Source organism: Natator depressus, chromosome 1 (assembly GCF_965152275.1).
Source record: "Natator depressus isolate rNatDep1 chromosome 1, rNatDep2.hap1, whole genome shotgun sequence".
In the NCBI taxonomy this organism is placed as follows: Eukaryota; Metazoa; Chordata; order Testudines; family Cheloniidae; genus Natator; species Natator depressus.
The window spans coordinates 257,118,940-257,139,081 of NC_134234.1; the positions used below are offsets into that span (position 1 = coordinate 257,118,940).

General features: G+C 41.9%; 1 protein-coding gene across 5 annotated transcripts in view; it reads right to left on the bottom strand.

The window, feature by feature from the left end:
• MRTFA (myocardin related transcription factor A) overlaps positions 1-20,142 on the bottom strand; it is a 195,778-nt gene that overhangs the window by 155,630 nt on the left and 20,006 nt on the right. For 4 of the 5 annotated variants that reach the window (XM_074941661.1, XM_074941659.1, XM_074941658.1 and 1 more), the window contains exon 1: positions 11,402-11,525. The exons of the other annotated variant lie outside the window; for it this stretch is intronic. The gene's annotated coding sequence lies outside the window, so the exon portion shown is untranslated. Of the gene's footprint in view, positions 1-11,401; positions 11,526-20,142 lie in introns of those variants that run through there. 5 annotated transcript variants of the gene reach the window in all.

Sequence of the window (20,142 nt, forward strand, 5' to 3'; positions counted from 1 at the left end):
TGTATTCGCAAAAAGAAAAGGAGTAGTACAGCTCACTTCATCGGATGCATTCAGTGGATGAAGTGAACTGTAGCTCACGAAAGCTTATGCTCAAATAAATTGGTTAGTCTTTAAGGTGCCACAAGTACTCCTTTTCTTTTTATCTAAACTCAAGTTATTCCTCTTGACTTAGCCCAGCTCAAGTGAGAGCAGACACCTCAAAACAATGCTCAAGCTGCTGTGCTCACACTGGCACTGATGTGTGGGGAACAGACTTCTGGGGGCATAGCCCAGGGTTCCATTTACTTACAGTAAGCTTAGCCACTTTATAAGTTCTTTCCCACTGAATTGTGGGAGAATTTGCCAATCCTTTCCACAGTTCCCCCCACCATGTGGATAGAAAGGCACTGTAAGATTAGTGCCACTTGAGTGGTGCTAGCCTGCATCCACATTTCAGTCATCATGTTAGCAACTGACCAGTTCTGCTAATTTGAGTTTTAGCCTATACCCCCGATGGGTCAGCCAACTGGAGTTGAAAGCACAACTACACTCAGGTTAAGGGTTGTATGTGGATGGGACTCAAGTTAGGGACTCAGGTCAACTTTGCAGTAAAGACTTAAAAGAACAAGCACAGAATTCATTCTTCATCTATCAGTTCTTGGTCACTCAGACCGTCAACGGGGATGAAAAAAAGAATTGAATGAGATTACAGCAATTTGTGATGTGGACTCCCGTCCCACCATAACATGAACAGAAGCAAACCTAATTTCACACAGTACCATGCACAAAACCAAGACTAGCTTTCCAATTTTGATTTCTTGCTCCCCTAAACTAGAAAGTGGTGCTGTGGAGCCAGCACATTCAACTCCCTCCTTAGATTGTGGGGAAACGGAGTTCCTTGCATCTCTCCACACCAATCTTTACTGGTAACTGATATTTCAGTTGCATAGCTGCCCCTCCTCACACCTGCTGTCTTCCCTGCAGCTGTGCAATCCCTACTTTATGAGCAGCCTCAGGCTTGCTGCCCAATTGAACTGTATCTGAGCCCACTAACACTGTAAATTATCGCAACTCAATCCATAAGTAAGATAAATTCCCAACTAATAAACTAGTAAAATCAGCCACAGAGGGTGTGATACAGAGGTCCTTTGGTGCCAGTTGGGAACGGGTTCACTAGTCTATATCACCAAGCTCCTATCTGATCTGATAAACTCACTAGACAACAAAGCACTGCTTTCTCAGTAATTACCCAAAAAGTGTTTTATAAGATATTAAACGAAAGCCAATGACACACTAGCCATTAATATCACTGTGAAATGTACCTACTGACACTATATAAAGAAGCGTATATATACACACTGAAATTATGTTTTAAAGTCTATAACAAGGCAGAGTGAACAAACAGGTCTTCTGCCAGATATAAGCATAGCTATTCACCTATCCCGGTCTTTGATGTAAATTAAGCATGGTATAGCCAACACAATGGAAGTCCAATTTGCACAGGAAGACAACGGGAAAAATGGTTGACAGGAATATGTTAAACCAACAGTGGGGGAAGCACATTGAACAAGCAACATGGGAGAAGAGTCTTATCTGGGGGTGCACTTCAAAAGGGACATTTCAACAGTTTACTGGACCATATGAGGAAAGGGAAATGACCCCTTTCTTATCCTTCAATGAGGAAGTCAAAAGGACAGTGCTTTTTGCATTCATGAAAGTTTGATCTGGTCACGTGGGCTAGTGACACTGGGAGATTGCTCTCGGTGAGAAATTGCTTTAGACAAAAATTTAGCCTGTCAGAATTAAGTTTAAACTCTAAGAAACATGTTATTCCTTTTGTTTTACTTGTAATCTGTTGTTCTTGCTCACTATCTCTTAAAAATCTTAATCTTTATAAATAAACATAAGTGTTTTCATTATAAGTAGATTCCAGTGTTGTGTTATCATAAAGGATATGGTCCTGAGTTGTGCCAGTCAAACTGTGTGTGTACATTGTCTCTTCGGAGACAGCTTCCCTGGTTATTTCTGAGAGTTTCTAGTGTCTGGCTGGATACTACAGAGGGGGATGGCTTTCAGAGGAGCACAGAGGTCTGCAGAGATCTGGAAGTCAGTGCTTGCTGTGGCCAGAAGCTGTTGGTTTCAGGGTGCTGAGATACAGCAGGTAAAACTGCTTTGCATTAAGGGCAGGCGGTGGTGGTGAAGTACCTAAGTACCTGTGGGGAGCATCACAGAGAGTAGAGCATCACTCCCTAACATTCTCTCAGATTTTATGGGTTAAACCAATCCTGGGAACTTCTAAATCCTTCTATATCATTTGTCACCCTGCACTTGCATGCTGTCCCCCACATATTTCCCACTGTTCGGTTTTTGAGAACATGGGCTCTCACATGCAAATCTAATCCTTACTTGCTGCTTTTATAAACTAAATTAGAAAATGGAGCTGCTGGAGATTGCAAGATTTTAAAAGCTGTGCCACTGAAGAGATTACAATCTGTTCCACATCTGTGTAGGAATGAGATTTTATCCCAACATTTCTAAAGAAAACAAACCCTCCTGTTTAGCATTTATATAAAATGGGTTAGAAAAATTAAGGCTATCAGTCCCAAGCAAAGTAAGCAAATGGTACAACTAAACCAACCTGAATTCTGGCAGACTGCAAGAATTAGAGTCTTCACCCTCTTACACAGCTACTATTCCTGGTCATATTCTAAAATACATAATATACAGTTATACACAGACTATATCTTTGGGCCAATGCACTAACAGGGCACAAAGCAAATAGTTCATTATACTCACTCTCACACTAGCTCCTGCTGTGGAAAATCTCTCCACTAATACTACATCCCTGAAAATGTATTCATTCTTAACAGATTAGGAACTGTTCCTAATATATGACAGAAAATTGGCTCCCCTTTGGACTGTGCATAGCAGAGGAAGAAAATGTGGGAGATCAAGTGTGATGACAGAAAAGGAACAATTTTCGTCAATAAGAAAGTGAACTGTCTATTCTGTGGCCAAAATCATACTAGTATTAGGCCTCAGTCCATAATAATAAAATATTAATACTTTCATAGTGATTTTCATCTTTGAGACACTTTACAAGTATTAATCTTTAACGGACAACAGGAGAGAAAGAATTCTCCATTTAAGGAAACTGAGAATTAGACGTTAAATAATTTGTCCAATTCCATAAAGGCTGTCAGTGACAGAGCCAGAACCAGAAGTTTGGAGCACCTGGCTCCCAGTCCTATGTTCAATTCACACCTATATTCACCTTATCAAAAATTCACAAAAATCACCACATTGGTGGTTTACTTAAGTGTGGTTTGCGAACAGAGATGACTTTGGGGCTACCAAGTACATGATACACATCCAGATTACAAAGTGATGCATTCCTTATCCTGCTCTTTGCCTGCCCAAGAAGAGAAAAGTCAAATGCGTGTGACTTCTATATGCAGTTCAAAACAATCTCCTCACGTTTCATTTCCTCCCTCTGATTAAATTAATTGTGCACCTGAGGTCTCCGGCTAAAAGGGTTTTCATGGCCCACAATTATTTGAATGCTATGGAAGAGGAAGCTACATGCCTTTCCTATTACGAAGGGAGGACCAAACTGAAAGAGAAGGCTTGCCTATGAACAAGACTAAATGAAATAGGACTAGAATTCCACCTGAGAGGCAGGACATAACAGTACTTTACAAACAGACCAAAAGGAAACCCCCAATTAGCAACTCATAATTCAGTTTCTAAGCTTTAAAAAGAGTATGTTAATTTTTAAAAGATTTATATAAAAATTCAACTAACTAATCTGACAATGCCTGAAACTACAGAGGTGGTGTAATGATAGTATGAAGCACAGAAGAGCATTATACAGATTATATCCATTACTTTTGATTTCTTAAATATAAAACTGAACCTATGATACAAAATAGAAGATAACATTTCGAAAGACAAATTAAGTGACCAAAAATAAGTTTGTCTCAAAACAGAAATTGATATGGATCAATAACGGGGCTGAAGAGGATGAACTACTGTTACTGCCATTGTTTCTCACTGCCAAAAACATGACATCATGGCAGAAGGAAGGCTCCCATATAAAGAATGCATGTCATTTCTTTCCTTCAAGGACACACTGCTGATCCAACCTGCACTTAAAAATCTCAAGAGAAGCAACAGACCAGCACCTCAGACAGGAGGCTGAAAATTAAAACTGTTCTCATCCCACTCCCATTCATTTCCTCTAAAGGAGCTGCACTCCAAAGTGGATGGGGGAGGGGAAGGGCAATGTACATATGTAATTAACCATATGTTCTCTTCCTGAAGTGCAGAATGGTACTAGCTGAAGGTAGCCAGAAAAGAAAATTCACCAAAGTGGCTGGCTGAGCAGATAATCATCCATTTCATATGCCAGTTTTAGTTTTCAGTTTCAGATCAGATACACTCATCAATGCACCTCAGCACTGAGTTCAGCATGAAACAATTACATTTCACTTGCCTGGAGGAAGGATTTGGTAGTTCCAGACTGATGAACAAATTAATTTTCCTAGCATATAACACTACCACCTCCTCCTCTTCAATATCCCAGAAGAAGATCTGACCATCATCCCAACTTTGCTAAATAAAAATCTTTAAAGCAAGAATACTGTGTAACACATAGGACTTATTGAACATTAGATCTAGTTACAAGTAAATCACCAGTATTTTTCAAAAGGCATCTTACACATAATAGTGAATTATTAAGAATGGAGCAGCTATCGAAACAGTCTTATGACAGCATGAGAGGCTGAAGACTCTTCAAAGTTGCTATACCTTGTATTTGAGTATATTTGGGTAGAAAGCATATATGAAACCACTTCATACACATCAGATTCACTTAAGTAAACTAGAGATACATTTTTAACAGGTATAATGAAACTTTCTTATAGCGAAGCAATTAATCCCCTTCTCTCCCTCACCCCAGAATTTCAATTTAAGCAGCATGAAATTCCTCTCCAGAAAAAGATGGGGGCAGCAGAGTGGAAATCCAGGCTATAAGCTGCCTCTCATTCTGGTCCCACCGGCCAGGAGAGAGTGAGTGCTGGCCCATAAGTTACAGGGCTTTGCTAATGCTTAAAGCCAGCCCCGGCGAAGGGTCACTGCAACTTGTATAATTTTTCAAAACACTGAACAATGTGGAAATTTTGTTTTCCTATATTCATATATTTTAAGGCCAGAAAGGACTATTATGATTGTCTACTCTGACATCTCGCACAATACAGGCCACAGAATTTCAACCAGTTTTGCGTCACTATAGATTTACTAGATACAATTTAGTTTTAAGCAGGTTCCACTGTATTTCTAAAAACATTTCAGGTATTTAATATAATGAAACTTGTCTGAATCAACCACTCAAGGGACTGACAAATCCTTAACTTATTGGAGATAGTTTTCTATTACAGGTGCAGCAGAGTTGTACTCAGGGTATCAGTGAATATTCTGGGGTAGTCTCTTGACTGAATATTCTCATAAAGGTGGTCTCTTGTATAGGTGTCACTACAGAACAATTCTCAAATATATTCATAGTGTGGACCATTTATTAAGAGAGCACCCCTCTGTTGCACACCTCCTCTCCCAGCCACGCAATTCCAAACTTGCCTGTGAAAGTTAGAGACTGATGTAATGAAAACAATGTTAGCATAGTATTAATGAAACAGGATGGAAAAAATCCCTTTAATGAATGGGAACAGTTGCTGAGTTACATTTCCTACCCCCCACTCTCTATTTGGGCTGCTTATTTCCTCTATCTGGATGTAGGACTTCACTTTTATTGGGGCCAGTCACCTTTTGTTGCTTACAGCTCCCATGACTCTAAACTCCATAATTGTCTGTAGTCTGCTTTGGTTTTCCTGTACATCTATTATCCCTGCAATTGAGGGTAATCTGCAATATGATCAGAGATCAGTGCTAAGAGAAATCAAGAAGTCACATTTTCCTTGAAAAGCAAGGATGACTAACTGGTGGAAGATGCAACATTCCTGTTAGGATTTAGGGATAGAAGGGTCAGTGCAAAATACAGATTTTTATGGAATGAACACAAGCAAAATGCACTAAGAGCCAAAGCATCCCCCTGCTTTACAATCAAAAGCAAGTATCAATCTTTGAATCTAAGGATCTCTTGTTACTTCATATTTAAGGGGAGAAGCTGCCATATCACTGTTGTTACGATACTTTCAGACAACACTCACTCCCCACATACACACACTGCCTGAATACCATTTCTTTCTGTGTGTCATATCTGACAAACTGTTTGTCTCAAAAAAAAAAAAAGGTGTTGCCAACTTTCCCAAATCATAAAAAAAAGTGAACTGATATTAACACAACTACTGATTCAACCCACTAGAGCAGAGGCAGATTATCTACATATATTTTATTTGCTGAAGGAAAACTGTTGCAAAGGCAGCAATAATTAGAAATTAAAATGTCCTTTTTTTCCTGACAATTCAGATGCCACAAATATTATGAAAGGGAATGAAAGGAGGTGGATGGGGCCCTTTCTCAGCAAGTTACTAACGGCGGACAGAGATACCAAGTTCTCCTTTTTCTCCCAAGATTATGTGGCATTTATTTTCAAGTGTGATCAGGTTTTTCCTCCTCCTTTCAGCAGGAGCGTGTAAAGAACAGAAACAGGAGTTTAGAGTCAACTTGCAGTTACACTGCTATTTTCTATCTTCACTTTGGTGTCCTAGCCTAGACCACAACTGCTAGCTAATATAATTCCAGACAGTATGAATAGGTCAGACTCCCTTAAACTATTCCTTAATCAGCAGGAATGAGATACTATTACAATGGATTCCATTCTGCCACTCCCTCAAGTGCACTGCACCTGAAGCACTCCTACAACATGAATTATGGAAAAGCAGCATCACTTGCCCCATAACCTCAGCCGTGCAGAACACAATGCCATCCACAGCCTCAGAAACAACTCTGACATCATAATCAAAAAGGCTGACAAAGGAGGTGCTGTTGTCATCATGAATAGGTCGGAATATGAACACAAGGCTGCTAGGCAGCTCTCCAACACCACTTTCTACAAGCCATTACTCTCTGATCCCACTGAGGGTTACCAAAAGAAACTACACCATTTGCTCAAGAAACTCCCTGAAAAAGCACAAGAACAAATCCACACAGACACACCCCGACCTGCGATATTCTATCTGCTACCCAAGATCCATAAACCTGGAAATCCTGGAAGCCCCATCATCTCAGGCATTGGCACCCTGACAGCAGGAATGTCTGGCTATGTAGACTCCCTCCTCAGGCCCTAAGCGACCCGCACTCCCAGCTATCTTCGAGACACCACTGACTTCCTGAGGAAACTACAATCCATTGGTGATCTTCCTGAAAACACCATCCTAGCCACTATGGATGTAGAAGCCCTCTACACCAACATTCCACACAAAGATGGACTACAAGCCGTCAAGAACACTATCCCCGATAATGTCACGGCTAACCTGGTGGCTGAACTTTGTGACTTTGTCCTCACCCATAACTATTTCACATTTGGGGACAATGTATACCTTCAAATCAGCAGCACTGCTATGGGTACCTGCATTGCCCCACAGCATGCCAACATTTTTATGGCTGACTTAGAACAACGCTTCCTCAGCCCTCGTCCCCTAATGCCCCTACTCTACTTGCGCTACATTGATGACATCTTCATCATTTGGACCCATGGAAAAGAAGCTCTTGAGGAATTCCACCATGATTTCAACAATTTCCATCCCACCATCAACCTCAGCCTGGACCAGTCCACACAAGAGATCCAATTCCTGGACACTACGCTGCTAATAAGCGATGGTCACATAAACACCACCCTATACCGGAAACCTACTGACCGCTATACTTACCTACATGCCTCCAGCTTTCATCCAGACCACACCACACGATCCATTGTCTACAGCCAAGCTCTACGATACAACCGCATTTGCTCCAACCCCTCACGCAGAGACAAACACCTACAAGATCTCTATCAAGCTTTCTTACAATACCTACCTGCTGAAATGAAGAAACAGATTGAGAGAGCCAGAACAGTACCCAGAAGTTACCTACTACTGGACAGGCCCAACAAAGAAAATAACAGAACGCCACTAGCCATCACCTTCAGCCCCCAACTAAAACCTCTCCAAAGCATCATCAAGGATCTACAACCTATCCTGAAGGATGACCCATCACTCTCACAGATCTTGGGACACAGGCCAGTCCTTGCTTACAGACAGCCCCCCAACCTGAAGCAAATACTCACCAGCAACCACACAAAAGAACCACTAACCCAGGAACCTATCCTTGCAACAAAACCCGTTGCCAACTGTGTCCACATATCTATTCAGGGGACACCATCATAGAGCCTAATCACATCAGCCACACTATCAGAGGCTCGTTCACCTGCACATCCACCAATGTGATATATGCCATCATGTGCCAGCAATGCCCCTCTGCCATGTACCTCGGCTAAACTGGACAGTCTCTACGTAAAAGAATAAATGGAGACAAATCAGACATCAAGAATTATAACGTTCAAAAACCAGTTGGAGAACACTTCAATCTCTTTGGTCACTCAATTACAGACCTAAAAGTTGCAATTCTTCAACAAAAAAACTTCAAAAACAGACTCCAAGGATAGACTGCTGAATTGGAATTAATTTGCAAACTAGATACAATTAACTTACGCTTGAATAGAGACTGGGAGTGGATGGGTCATTTCCCTATGTTTATTCCCCCCACACCCCACTGTTCCTCAGATGTTCTTGTCAACTGCTGGAAATTGCCCACCTTGATTATCACTACAAAAGGTTCTCCCCTCTCCCCCCCCACTCTCCTGCTGGTAATAGCTCACCTTACCTGATCACTCTCGTTACAGTGTGTATGGTAACACCCATTGTTTCATGTTCTCTGTGTATATAAATCTCCCCACTGTATTTTCCACTGAATGCATCCGATAAAGTGAGCTGTCGCTCACGAAAGCTTATGCTCAAATAAATTTGTTAGTCTCCTCCTTTTCTTTTTATGAATTATAACAATGCTTTAACAAATGGTCCACTTCCCTGATCAATGCTTTAGATACAAGAAACAAGATACACTTTGGAACTGATGCTGCAGAGTTCACTTATACATATTTCTGAAGGTCAACACACCTTTCAGAATTATTCAGTTAAGAAACTGCAGTTTTGAGAAGTTAAAAGATAGAATAGCAAGGTAAGCTTATTATAAAGGTGAAATACAAAGGTACAATAAAGATTGAATTTATCTCATGTGTATTAAATCCTGCCAAAAGCCATGCGGGGGGGGGGGGGAGGGAGAGCTAGCCAAAAATATTTAAATTTAACATTTTTAAGTTCTTTCCTCAGCATCCTTTAATCCTGTCACTTTTTTGTTCACTGAAGATAGTTCTGAAATCATCATTCTATGACATCACAGGTACCAGAAATCTTATCGCAATGATGCATTCAAGGACATTTTCACAAACCAAAAGTGACATGTTTCAGAGTAGCAGCCGTGTTCGTCTGTATCCACAAAAAGAACAGGAGGACTTGTGGCACCTTAGAGACTAACAAATTTATTTGAGCATAAGCTTTCATGGGCTACAGCCCACTTCAGACATGCACATTTCAAAGTGAAAACAATTAAGGCTTACCTAATATTTATTTCTTAATGTCCCCTTCAGCATGCTTGGTGGAGGTAGTAAGTACAGACGTTTGTGCTTAGGTAGCTTTGCAATTTAAATTTTGTGTTATAGTCCATAGCAAAGTACACAGTAAAAGTCCCCCATGTTCTGCAGCAACTTTCTCATCAAAATCTTATGGTGCACTGAATATCTGTTGGCTCACCTAAAGACAAAATGCTCTGTAAAAGATCTATAAAATAGTTTTAAACGTAAGTACTTTGCAACCCTTCACAACACATTTCTTGTTTAGCACAGGCTGAGATGCAATTGCAAATGCACTGCTACTTAAGCTATACAAGCATGATGAAGGAAAGGAAATCTTATCATTGCAATAAGATTTCTGGTACCTGTGATGTCACTGAATGATGCTTTCAGAACTATCTTCAGTGAACAAAAAAGTGACAGGATTAAAGGATGCTGAGGAAAGAACTTTAAAATGTTAAATTAAATATTTTTGGCTGTAAACACGAGCAAATCCAAAACCTTTCGCTCAGCCCACTCTAGGTTTAGCATCGGTAGAACAGAAACATGACAAGACCATGTCAGCTAAAAGTTTGCATGATGCAGTAGGGAACACATAGATATCATGCACAAAGGTTTTTGCTATATGTTTTGCTCACAAACATGATTTGCAATACTTGTTGCACCACCAGTACACACTAATGCAAAAAATCAGTTTTCACATATGATCACTCTGCCTACATCAGAACATACAAGTATTTCTCATGCAAGATTCTAGGGTTACACAGGTGAAGAACTGGGAGTCTTCTAGGTAGCTCCTGATCCTCCACGGCATTCGAGTTCCTTTAAATATGCATTACCCACCCAGCGAAAATCCAAGGCCTCAGCTAGGGATAGGGTACACATCACTGAGGAAACTAACCCAATGCAGGCGCAGCATGGGGGACTTGCTGCTGCACCCACCATAATATAAACACAACCCCCAGGATTGTAAATAATATGAGGAAACAGTTGCTAAATATTAAGTGGGGAGTACAGAGAAGGAAAGGGAAAGATACAGCAGGTCATTACAGGAGGGGCTGGGGCAGCGGGGGGGGGGGGGATTCAGCGCTTCAGGTGTCTCAGGGAGGGAATTCTGCAGCTCGCTGGAAGGGGGCTCATGGGGGGTGACGTATTTCACGGGCAGACTCATAGAATGAGGAGGTGTTTCATTAGAGCAGAGAGGGAGGAGCAGGAGGAAATGAGGTGTCTCAACGGGGGGGGCTCACGAGGATGAGATAATGAGAGATGAGGGGTTATTCTGGGGGGGGGGCGGAAGAGGTTTCTCAGAGGTGAAGTGTCTCTCGGGGGGGGGGGGGGGCTCAGAAGGGAACGAGGAATCTCACTGGGGTCCTGACTGAGGAGGAGAGAAGGAGGGGTCTCAACTGGGGCGGGCTGGCAACAAAGCATCTCCCTGCGGGGGGGGAGCTCATGGAGGAGCCTCTCCAGGGTCGGGGTGTCTCCCCGCGCTGCGGGATACGGGGTGTCTCCCCGGGGCAGTGACTGCGGAGGGAAAGGAGCCGCCGGCAGCGAGCATGGGCCCGGTCTCGGTGGGGGTGGGGGGCGTGCCGGGGGCGCAGAACCATCCGCGGCGCTAATAGGCGGGGAGCGGGCCCCAGGGTCTCCGAGGAGGGGCGGATCCCTCCCCCTTACACGGAGGGACCCTGCAGCGAAGGGTGGGGGGGGTCTCGGTTCTCTCAGAGGCCTGAGCCTCCCACGCACCTGGTCACGGCTCCATCCCGGCTTCGGCATCGCCTCGTCCCCTTCCGGAGCCGCCCCCCGAGAATAAACTTCCCCGAACTGTTGGTAACCCTGCCTCGCCGCCGCCGGCTCCCTCAGCCACGGAAACTGCCCCGCCCCCACCGCTCCTTGGCTAGATGATTGACAGCTCCTGTTGCCAATCGGCATACTCGGAGCTAGTTGAGTGTCACGAATGTCAACCAGTGGCTGTCGAGCGGCCTGGGAAGCTAACGGACATGAATGGGCAGGGCGAGAGGGGATGGGGCGGAACTACTTCTGACTGTCTTGTAAAGCAGCCAATTAGAAGATAGAAATCATGTCCTCGGCAGTAGGCGAGGTTAGAGCGTTTAGTCCCCTGGGGAACGGAGGAGACGTCTGGACTCTTAAAGGGACAGTACCCATGAGGCCTCAAACTTCCCTGGAACTCCCTCCGTGTGCCCGGGCGCCGGGGCACCTGCCATGGGCGGCCCTTACCCAAGGGAGGGCGGCACGATCAGTGCGGCAATGGAAATCTCGTTTCACCGACACTGCAGGCCCAGAAAAGAGACATCCCAAAATACTGGGTCAGCAACTTAGTACAAATCTGTGCCGAGAGCCCAGCACGAGGACAGCAGGGGAGCTGCCGGGCAGGAGTGAGGATCCATCTTTCCTCCACTCTGTAGAAAACATTTTTTCACCTGTCAAGTACCATCTTTAGACTTGGCAAAATTAAATAGACATTATTAAAAATAATTTGAAAATATCAATTTTATTTTAAGCTTTTTTATTTTTATCCATTTAAACGTTCACAGTTGCAGGAATTTATGTGAGGGGGTCAGATAATAATTGTTTAATAACAGTAGAAATTGAGATTCAAAAAGCTAAAGCTTTATAACCTAACACACAAGTTGTCAGCATCATGTCAAAATATACAAAATAAATAGCCTTAAATCAAACTCTGCTAAGTTCAAAAGTGGTGTTTTTTGTTCTTTGCCTAGCTGTACATTTCAATCATCATCTGTGGAAATACTGTTTCATTATTGGTTATGTGTTTGCTGAAATCAATAAAAATGGAATCTTTCCAAACCTAACCATATTGAATTTCATGGTCTGTGTGTATAAAAATATCCTCACTGCATTTTCCACTTTTATGCATCCGATGAAGTGAGCTGTACCTCATGAAAGCTTATGCTCAAATAAATTGGTTAGTCTCTAAAGTGCCACAAGTACTCCTAAATAGAAAAAAGAAAAGGAGTACTTGTGGCACCTCCTGTTCTTTTTGCGAATACAGACTAACACGGCTGCTACTCTGAAACCTGTCATATTGAATTGCAGATAGTCTATGACCTCTAGTGGTTAAAGTTTACAACTCTGTCTCAGACGCAAATACAGCTACCAAGAAAGGAAATCCAAGCATGTAATGATTTGATGTAAAGACCCAGTAATGATTTGCTGAGACAAAGGGTATGTTTGCCCTGTAAATATACCTAATGCAGAGCAACAGCATTTTACTTTAGTAAGAGTCATTTGAACTACTTATACCTATTACTGGATTCTAAATTAACTAAAGAACCTGGACATCATTATGGACAGCTCAAAGAAAACTTCCACTCAGTGTGAAGTGGTGGTCAAGAAATCAAACAAAATGCTATGATGCATAAAGAATGGGATAGAATATAATACAGGGAATATTCTAAAACCGTTATATAAATAACTGGGACATCTGGAATACTGTATTCAGTTCTGGTCATCCTATCTCAAAAAAGATATTGCAGAAGGGGGGGGAGTCCAGAAACTAGGGATTAAAATGCTTATTGTCATGGAACACCTTTCATATGATGAGAGACTGAAAAGTATTGGGACTGTTTACCTGAGAGAGTAATCAAATAAAATGGGACATGAAGGAGGTATAAAATAATGAATGGTATAAAGAAGGTAAATTGGGCATTCCTATTTACCTTCTCATAATACAGGAATGAGGGGACACTGTACAAATGAAAGGTAACAAATATACAAATGATAGAAGAAAACATTTACGCAATGCAAAATTAACCCACGGAGCTCATTGTAATTAATGTAATAATCCAAAAAGTGGGAGTATTCGCAAGAATTGTAGCCTGGTGCTACACAAACTTTACCTTACCCCAAAGCCCAATCCTGACGCACCCAATTTGTTTGCTGAGGATCCAGTTCAGCTTTAGCTACGCAAATAATCCAGACAAAGTAATTCTACTCTTAAATCCTGTGACAGGGTTAGTTCCCTCAGTTAATTTAGTGAAAAGAGCAAAGTTTAATGAGTTGAAATATACCCAAGGATGAAAGCATTCTCAGGGAGTTGAACGTTTAATGACAGGTTAGGAATACTTATTTCCCTCTTTCCATCTATTCTAAAAATCACACTGGGGTACTCAGGGCAGAGTTCGCAAGAGGAGGGAAGGTGATGGTGTCCTGTTTTCCTTCATCTCATCATATAGCAATAATATTCTTTTTGTTCCACTAGTATCTTGGGGGGATGTTAAACAGATGCTACTAAAATCAGATATTTTAAAATCAGCAATTCCCGATATCTTGCATCCAATAGTCTTAAAAGAGCTGGCTGAAGAGCTCACTGGATCATTAATGTTGATTTTCAATAAGTCTTGGAGCACTGGGAAAGTTCCAGAAGACTGGAAGAAAATTATGTTGTGCCAATTTTTAAAAAGGGTAAATGGGATGACCCAGGTAATTATAGACCTGTCAGCCTGACATAGATCCTGGGCAAGATAATGGAGCAGCTGACAAGGACTCAATTAATGAAGAATTAAAGGAAGGTAATGTAGTTAATGCAAATCAATAGATCTCAAACTAACTTGATTTTTTTTTGGTGAATTTACTTTTATCAACCAAAATTGTAATAGTGTTGACATAACATACTTAAGCTTCTGTAAGAAATTTGACTTGATTCCACACAACATTTTGATTAAAAAACTAGAACAATATAAAATTAACATGGCACACATTAAATGGATCCCACTGGGATCAATTCTTGGCCCTATGCTATTAAACATTTTTGTCAATGACCTGGAAGAAAACAAATAATCACTATAAAACTTGCAGATGACACAAAAATTGGGAGAGTAATCAATAGTGAAGAGGACAGGTCACTGATTCAGAGAGATCTGGATCATGTGGAAAACTGGACAAAGCAAACAAACAAAAAATGTAGGCCATATTTACAGGAGGGGGGATTCTATCCTGGGAATCACATCCCTCAGCCCACACTGCTTCCTGCAGCCCCCAATGGTCTGTAACAGTGAACCGCGGCCAGTGGGAGCTGTGATCAGCCGAACCTGTGGACGCTGCAGGTAAACAAACCGTCCCGGCCCACCAGCGGATTTCCCTGACGGGCTGCATGCCAAAGGTTGCCCATCCCTGATCTATAAGTATCTACATGGGGAACAAACAGTTAACAATGGGTGTTAGGGGGCTTATTCCTTCACCCGCTTACTTCCCTGGTCCTTCTCGCATGAACAGAGAGCAACAATACCCAAAGTCCAAAGGTACAAACAATTCAATGTTTATTGGGGTGAACTTCCAGCAAGCATGATTCCAGTTTCCTTCCTTAGTGTCCCCCTTCTCAGCTCTGACACCACAGAGCCTTACCTGTGTCCCTCTTCCCATTCCCCTCCTTAGCAAAACATGATTCCAATTTCCCCACCCCCATTCCCTGTTCCCATTCCCCCGCTTACTTCCTGATTGACTGCACACTATATAGTAAAACTTGAGTTCTGCTTAGCTATACCTTAACCAATCATTTTCCTGAAATTTAACTAACCAATCCTAACATATTGTAACAGGATTATGTAACCAATTATATCCCACCACCTTAATTAGTTTACACCCAGCAAAATTAATTATACAGCAGACAGAAACAATCACAGAACCAGACAGAGATTATACAGACAAACAATAGGGAAATGGGGACTACGGTGATAGAACAACACAGAAATGAGGATTTCACATCCCAGCTATTGATAAGTGAGTTCTTGCCAGACAGGATGCTATCAAACTAAGTTTCCTTTTACATTTTCTAGGCACTTCCCTTTCTCTGGAGGTGATAGGCATTATCAGGACAGGACTGTATTCCTAACAGCCCAATAGCACCTTATTTCAATGTGACTAGTTTGGGATGTGAGGATGTGACCGTTTGCTTCCCAGCTTATGGCTGCCTCTGCTGCTTAACCAAAGATTTTAGCCTAAGAACAGGGCCTCAGACTGTCACAGTAAGAGAAGGCCCTTACACCGATAGACAGTGATTTTGATTCTTTCTTTATACCTCTATAACTAGCTAAGTGATAAGAATACACCTAAATTCTTAGAGTATAGGCCTTTACAGACCGGCCTGAATATCTATATCCTAACAATGGGCTCTTCAGTCTAGTAGAGAAAGGTATAATATGATCTTATGACTGGAAGATTAATCTAGACAAATTTGGACTGGAAATAAGGCATCAATTTTTAATGGTGAGAGTAATTAACTATTGGAACCACTTACCAAGGGTTGTGGTGGATTCTCCTTGACTGACAATTTGTAAATCAAGATTGGATGTTTTTCTAAAAGATCTGCTCTGGGAATTATTTTGGGGAAGTTCTTTGGCCAGAGTTATAGAGGAAGTCAGACTAGATTATCGTAATTGTCCCTTCTGGTCTTGGAATCTACAAATCACAGGGGTTTTTAATAACATTTCACCAGTAGGTCTCAAAACAATTTGCAAAAGAGACTAAATATTATATCCATTTTATAGATGAGGACAAGGAAACGCAAATTGACCCTCCCACGATCACGCAGCACATCAGTAGCAGAGATGGAACTAAAGCCAGGTCTTCTAATTCCCTGTCCAGTGCCCTGTTCCTTAGGCCACACTACTCCTTGCTTACAGGAACAAGCACTCTTTGTGAGTGTTGAAGAGAAGGGGATTTTTACTTTTGTTTTTGACCTTTGCTCATGATAGTAAGATGGGAAAACTACCTTATTATGGGTGACTTGGGATAGTGATGGGGTTTTTTTTTAAAGCTTATGTATGCTGCCAGAGCACTGGATGAACATATTATATAAAATGAAAACAATATGGTTCTACCACTTCACTGAGATGCAACATCCCTGTTATTCAAGCTGTGAGCTTTTACTGGGCAGAGATGACTAATTATATCTCATTGTGGCCCAGATCATCCCCCTTTCTGGTAAAAGCTGTGGAAGCGCAAGACTTTTTAATGGAGGATATCTATGAGGATTCCTGCACTGGGATATACCTGCATCATTCCATCAGGAGGACAGGCTCCAAAACTGGTGAATTACAGATGTACTGCAGGTTTCAGAGTAACAGCCGTGCATTGGATGCATCCGATGAAGTGAGCTGTAGCTCACGAAAGCTTATGCTCAGATAAATTGGTTAGTCTCTAAGGTGCCACAAGTACTCCTTTTCTTTTTAGATGTACTGCAGGAAGTCAAAGCCATCCCCTCAGAGTCTCTGTACTTCTCCAGCTGAGGCTCTGCTCCCTTGGCAGTGGCTTCCTTAGGGGACAGGTCCTCAAAAAGAGTTGTTAATCTCTGAAACTGACTTAACTTTTCTAGTGAAGTTGCAGTGGTCTGAAGGAGGGCAAGATGTGTGTCCTCCTTGCCCTGGTCTACCATGACTCTATTCCTTCCCTACAGGCAGACCCAGGCACCCAAGTCCCGCTTCCATGTGGAGGAGGATAGAGACCCATATGAAGGACTCCTCCATGCGTTGATCTGTGGGAGGATGATCTGGCCCTATATGTTTTTGTGATCTGGAGCAGTGACCACCAGGGTGAAGGCCGAGACCAAATAATTCAGAATGCTTAAGGCAGATTTGAGTCCATCTGGTCAGAGGAGAAATACATTAGACCCAGATCCACGAAAGTATCAAGGTGCTTACCTCCTATTGAAACCTTACTGGGTATGTCGAGACATTTTGCAGCAAGCCTCACAGCCCAGGATGACAGACTGACTAGCAGGGCTTGTGGTAGTGCTCTAAAAATAGCTGTATAGACAGTACATTAACGTTACAGCAAGGGTTGGAGCTCGGCAAGCCGCAACTTCAACAAGTGTCAGAGTAGCAGCTGTGTTAGTCTGTATTCGCAAAAGAAAAGGAGTACTTGTGGCACCTTAAAGACTAACCAATTTATTTGAGCATAAGCTTTCATGAGCTACAGCTCACTTCATCGGATGCATTCAGTGGAAAATACATTGGGGAGATTTATATACATAGAGAACATGAAACAATGGGTGTTACCATACACACTGTAATGAGAGTGATCACTTAAGGGGACTATTACCAGCAGGAGAGCGAGGGCGGGGAAAATCCTTTTGTAGTGATAATCAAGGTGGGCCATTTCCAGCAGTTGACAAGAACATCTGAGGAACAGCCAGAAGAGTACCCAGAAGTCACCTACTACTGGACAGGCCCAACAAAGAAAATAACAGAACGCCACTAGCCATCACCTTCAGCCCCCAACTAAAACCTCTCCAAAGCATCATCAAGGATCTACAACCTATCCTGAAGGATGACCCATCACTCTCACAGATCTTGGGACACAGGCCAGTCCTTGCTTACAGATAGCCTCCCAACTTGAAGCAAATACTCACCAGCAACCACAAACCACACAACAGAACCACTAACCCAGGAAACTATCCTTGCAACAAAGCCCGTTGCCAACTGTGTCCACATAGCTATTCAGGGGACAACATCATAGGGCTTAATCACATCAGCCACACTATCAGAGGCTCATTCACCTGCACATCCACCAATGTGATATATGCCATCATGTGCCAGCAATGCCCCTCTGCCATGTACCTCGGCTAAACTGGACAGTCTCTACGTAAAAGAATAAATGGAGACAAATCAGACATCAAGAATTATAACGTTCAAAAACCAGTTGGAGAACACTTCAATCTCTTTGGTCACGCGATTACCGACCTAAAAGTTGCAATTCTTCAATAAAAATACTTCAAAAACAGACTCCAACAAGAGACTGCTGAATTGGAATTAATTTGCAAACTGGATACAATTAACTTAGGCTTGAATAGAGACTGGGAGTGGATGGGTCATTAAACAAAGTAAAACTATTTCTCCCCCCCCACCCCCCACTGTTCCTCAGATGTTCTTGTCAACTGCTGGAAATGGCCCACCTTGATTATCACTACAGAATGTGTCGTCCCCCCCCCCCCCCGCTCTCCTGCTGGTAATAGCTCACCTTAAGCAATCACTCTCGTTACAGTGTGTATGGTAACACCCATTGTTTCATGTTCTCTGTGTATATAAATCTCCCCACTGTATTTTCCACTGAATGCATCCGATGAAGTGAGCTGTAGCTCATGAAAGCTTATGCTCAAATAAATTTGTTAGTCTCTAAGGTGCCACAAATACTCCTTTTCTTCTTCAACTTCAACAAGGTGTCTATATGGCTATTTTTAGAGCACTAGCAGGAGTTTTTCATCCCCAGCTAAGAAGCTTGCTCCAAAATGCTTGCTAGACATACCCACTGACTAATTAAAAACAGTCATCTGGATAGGTCTGGTTGCCCCTTCAAAACTGTATTTTATATATATATGATATGCAAAAAATAAAAAAAACAAAAACAAAACAAAGATATCTGCACTGCTGATCCAAAGATTAGACCTTTCACCAGGGTATACCATTTGTATCTGTACTGGATCATTTGTGTCTGATTTAGACTATACGATACTGTTGTCAGGGACTGTGTTTTCTTACATGTTCATACAGTATCAAGCACATTGGTGAATAACCGTATACATTATTTCACTATTAATAAAAATGAAATGCAAAAACTGATGTGAAAGTAACATTAAGCCTGAGAAATAAAGTACACAAGAGTCAGGATATTCAAAAGTTAAGGTGTCTGATGCAATTTTAATTTGACCACACTGCTGATGTTGTTAACAATCATTATAATTTCTACACTTCCAGAGATATACATGGCACTTGACAGATATACAAGGAAAAGTGCCTGCCCTGAGGATCTTACAGTCTTTATTAGGTGTAATACAAACAAAGAAGTGAGGAAGGGATGATACATACAAATCATATGTTGGGGGGGTGCGTGTGCATATATATGACTGTACAGTCTAATTTACGAGGAGATATGATGAGTCAGTGTGGCTAAACAATAGGAGATAAGAGAGGTGGTTAATGCATTTACAGATGCTAGTATGTACACATCTTAGTCCCAAATTATGTTAAAAGTTTTTTTCCTCTGACCTAGCCATCATTAGCTGGCTGATTTCCTGTAGTCAAAGCAGAAGTATGTCTTGAGGAGGAGAGGGTAGTGGCCTAATGGACTAGTTCGAAGGGAAGTGTTCCAAGCATAAGGTGCAACTGCTTTTTTTTGCTCACTGTGGACTTTAGAGCTGAAGCCAAGTTTGGAGTTTCTGGCTTCAGCTGTTAGGCGAACACCAATGTTTCAGTTAATGTAAGCTCTTCTGGGCAGGCACCATATTTTCCTGTGTGTTTCAACAGGGGACAGCATAGTAGGGTCCTGAGCTTGAGGCTTCTGGGTGCTACTACAATACAAATAGGAAAAATGGGTTGTTTTGTTCACTTGCTTTTAACATTGACATAACTCAAGCAGCTCAAATCAATTCTACTCAAACCTTCAAAAAATCACCTTTGGGCAGAGACCAAGCCTGGGGAATTTGTTTTAGAAAGCTATGAGTGCTGAAAAAG